The sequence below is a fragment of the Diuraphis noxia genome, unplaced genomic scaffold, assembly GCF_037042655.1.
Source record: "Diuraphis noxia isolate RWA-SAM2 unplaced genomic scaffold, SU_Dnox_SAM2 contig0004, whole genome shotgun sequence".
Taxonomy (NCBI): domain Eukaryota; kingdom Metazoa; phylum Arthropoda; class Insecta; order Hemiptera; family Aphididae; genus Diuraphis; species Diuraphis noxia.
The window spans coordinates 46,782,178-46,786,539 of record NW_028301714.1 but is presented as its reverse complement, the minus strand read 5'-3'; the positions used below and the strand labels follow the sequence as shown (position 1 = coordinate 46,786,539).

Sequence of the window (4,362 nt, the reverse complement as noted above, 5' to 3'; positions counted from 1 at the left end):
TACGGTTTTTGTTCGACGACTCGAATTTATTTTACATTTTAATTACATTATTCAATATAATACGAGTATAAAATATTGGTACGACTATATTAGGAATATTATTAATAAAGCATATTAAAATATACACTTATATAGTAGGTAGGTATATTATACTTATTGTATAAAACTTAATTTGATATTAAATTAAATATGATCATCATCAATAATATACGATATCTTTGAAAATGTATTTTCATTCACTTTTTTGTCTTCATCACAAAAATAAATTTAAATTAATAATATTCTTGCTGATTAATTATTAATTATTACTTATACGGACATAATATTTAATATTTTTTTAGGTTTAAAATTCAGACGTAAATAATATTATGTTATAGGTACCTATTGGTTGATTATTAATATTGTTATATGTATAGTGTGTGGTAAAATATGAATATTATTTATTTAAATTTTATTTAGAATAAAGTCATCAATGTCTTAGATTATTAGTATACAGTTCTGAATAGTTTATTAAAACCAAAATATAAAGTTGGTTGAGTGAATTTAAATTTAAAAATGATTTATTATTCTTTAATTAAATATTTACTTAATGTTTGACTGATCTACTATTATTTTTTAAACATAATATGATAAATAATTTGTGTACTCTTGAAACCAGGTGTTGAAAGGCACACTAAAAATCAATTACACTCATAAATAGCTGTAACGTGGTCGGGGGAACGACCAGTTAAATATAATATATCCAGTGAGAGTCGTAGGACTCTATAGATATAATTACCGTAGCCAGGGGTAGATATATATATATATATATAACAGGATCTTAAATATATTTAAATAACTAGGATTCCGTTTCAGTTATCATTAAGTTTTATTATAAATTAAACACTTACAAATAATAATACTCACAAGCTATATAAATTATATTCTATCCAACTATTTGACTGTATCGTAGTTATACGGAGTTCGATATTTATTGAGTGTTGAGGTCTAAGGTACACAGTGAACTAACTTATTTCATACATGGTGTGTATTGGCCATAGACCTTACAATATTATGAGTGTGTGTTAATATTATTGTATTGGTCAGCAGTTGATCGTACATAATGTTAAGTGTGTAGACATGTAGTACATGTGCATATACTTGGGTATCATGTAACATATTATAATTGTTACATAGCCAATAGGTACTTTAGAATTTTTATCGCAATAACTACATTCGATGTTCTCCACGAATCCTCGATTAGTTTAATGACTTTTCAGATGTAACGAAAAATCTATAAAATTCAATGTAATGCTAATTATTTCAGTGAAATATATTTTTATTATGTTATTTATTCAATTTCAAAAATAATATCCATACCTAATATATAGTTCAACATATTAAATTTTTAAAAAACTTTTCCCTAATATTTAGCTTATTAAACTCATACTTTATAATTTATGAGCAAGATTTTGTAAGATTTATTATTTTCAACTACATCAGTAGTACATATATTACTTACGTCACTGCATAGAAGTTACCTGCAGGTGGTTGCCTTATATTATGTTGTATATCTCTTAACCTACCTATTATCTTTACTTATTATCTAAGACATGTATGATCGAGTAATGTTTTGATAATGTTGACATTTTCGTTTGCTGTTTTAGGTTTAAACATCATTGTGCATTTTATAAAATATACCTATATCCTGCACGTTATTTTTTTATTTTTTTATTAAGAACTTTCAGTATAACTATTATAGTATCCTGCACGTTATATTGTTCCATATTATATTGGTAGCACTTATTTTTTTAACATTAATTATTAGAAAATGTACAAACATAATTTATTATAAGCATATGGGAGAATAAAAACAATATAAATTGACAATGAATTGCTTGAGGGGAGTAGTTAAACATCAGTAACACATTTTGAATCACAAAACATATGAATGATTCAAATGTTTTTAAATATATTATGTTATAATACTTATTTAAGATAATATTGTTTGTCTTCATAACATTTTTAAATTTCTGATCGATTAGTTTGGTTAATTGTAATTTTTTATCAATTAGGTACCTAAAAAGGTTCACAAAATTTTAAAAACTAAATAAACAATAAGCACCATTGGAAACCAGAAGGATACACTCGCATTCAAAAACATTTTATAGGCAGATTAAATGAGAATTACACGGACAATGGTATTACAAAGAAAATGAAAATAGGAACTATTATTATTTATTTTATTTTATTACGACGAGCCTTGATTTTAAAGCTACTCCGGCTAACAATCATTATTAATTTACAGCGGTACCTATTACAACTTTTATTTTTTTTAATATATAATATCATTGGTTCTTAAGTTTTGTTAGATAAATTAAAAAAATATATATGTCCTATATATATATTTATATACCTATGAATTATCAACACAAACTTAATTATATTCATTTTGATATTTCACTAGTAAACGTTTCATCTAGAGCAAGTGTTTTATATAAGAATTCTAAAATATTATTTTATTTTCTAATTTCTGACAATTTCAATTTGTCTTATTTCTACGAAAATCATTTTTAATACACAAACTATATAATATAATAGGGAAGTTTGCACTAAAAATATATTATTTATACATATTTTACAAAACTAATGTAATTTTGGGAATTACTCAAACTATTTGATCATTTTTATTTTTGCGGAGGATGTTGCAAAAGTTGTAAGTTATAAGTTTATATCTAATTATGCAGTGTATAAGGATTAAGGATACATAATTCCTCATGAATTTAATTAACTAACGCTAGATCTTTGCGCAGCTCGCGTATAAGGTCTAATTAAATAATAAAATTCTAATAAAATAATAGCCTTTTTCAAAAATTGAGAAAACCGTTTTTCATAGTTATAACCGTGTACTTTTTTAAATATAATTGCATTATATTCAAAATAAAAATTCAAATACAAAACTATTTTTATTTATAGCTAGGGAACATACGGAAACGCGTTTGTCGACCGGGCGCAGAATCGAACCCTTCAAATATACAAAAAAAACCTGTTGTCATGCTACTCGTACTATACTGTTACGGATCATAGCTGAAATCGTTATAATGTTATGTACCTTGAATTATAATAATATGCACGGAGTTCGATTTCCCACAATATATCTCCTCGGTCGGCCGTATCCGTGACTTTGTCGAACGTATCGGAATCAGTCCGATCAGGTTTTGTGCGCCCCTTACACTCGTCCCGATAGTAACAATATTATTATTTTGTACACTTTTTTTATTATGCGATTCACATTCCGCTGACCGATCAAACCCGTTCGACCGGAGACGGCAGGCAGCGTTAGTGTCTTACGTTCGGTAGTCAAATTTTCTCACGGTCCGAGCCGATGCCGCTAATGTATATTATAATATTTAGGGGATGACGGATACAGGTTTTCCAATAACCGATTTATGTCGTCCGATTGCCACAGTAAGTACTTATTCTCATCGAAATGTCCACCACTAAATACTACTGTAATTTATATAGTTTGTACTTAACTGTTTTTTGTTACACAGGAATCCCCCTTCCAGGGTCATATTTGATGGACACGAGTGAGCACATGCCCATAGGCAGCCGAATCAGTTTAATACATTTTTTATTAAAAAACAAATATAAATAAGCATTATGAAATGTTTTTGTGGTAATTTTAAAATTAAAAAAACAATGTTGTTACTGTCATATTATACTATTATAGTAAACTCTTAAAATCTGATAATATTAATATATGTAGTCTTCGAATATTATTATTACTATTATTATTATTACGACGATAAAATGTATTTAAAATCTTCGTATAGGTACCTATATGCCTATATGCCTTGCTCTGACTGGGAATAACGTTTAGTCCACTGATTTTCGTTTTATCTTGGCATACTATCCTAAGAAAATCCTCGGAAGACGAAAAGCGAAGAGAAACTCATGATATGAAATTATGTATATTATGTACTCGTATCGCTGTATTGTTGTTTAGTGTAGCGGAGTGCGACCTGAAAACAATATGACTGAGAATTACACGTGGTGAAAAGTCTGGTGATGAGTTTTCTTGTGAACGACTATAACCAATTACGTGAAGATTTTCACGGCTACTTGCTCATGAGTAAATCATTTACGATTTTATATGTTTTGCATTAGTTGACCATCATAAAGGAGTCAATGATGAGTACCGGACGTGGAGAAAAACGGTCGTTGGTGGCCACCGTTCTGTAGGAGTTTCGTATACAATGTGAACGGTAGTTTATTCGACGGCGATATAAATTTCGACGAATACGATCGCATTGTGGGCACAGTATGCTAGCGAGTGGGCAACTGTGAAAATTTTTGTCAGTCAGCCAGGAAAATGTGGTT

General features: G+C 28.2%; 1 long non-coding RNA gene across 1 annotated transcript; it reads left to right on the top strand.

Annotated features, from left to right (window-relative positions):
* The first annotated feature begins 232 nt into the window (after positions 1-232).
* On the top strand, positions 233-3,761 carry LOC149056129 (uncharacterized). The gene is made up of 2 exons (XR_016191449.1): positions 233-3,447; positions 3,534-3,761. It is a non-coding gene; the product is annotated as an uncharacterized LOC149056129 (long non-coding RNA).
* The last annotated feature ends 601 nt before the right edge of the window (positions 3,762-4,362 follow it).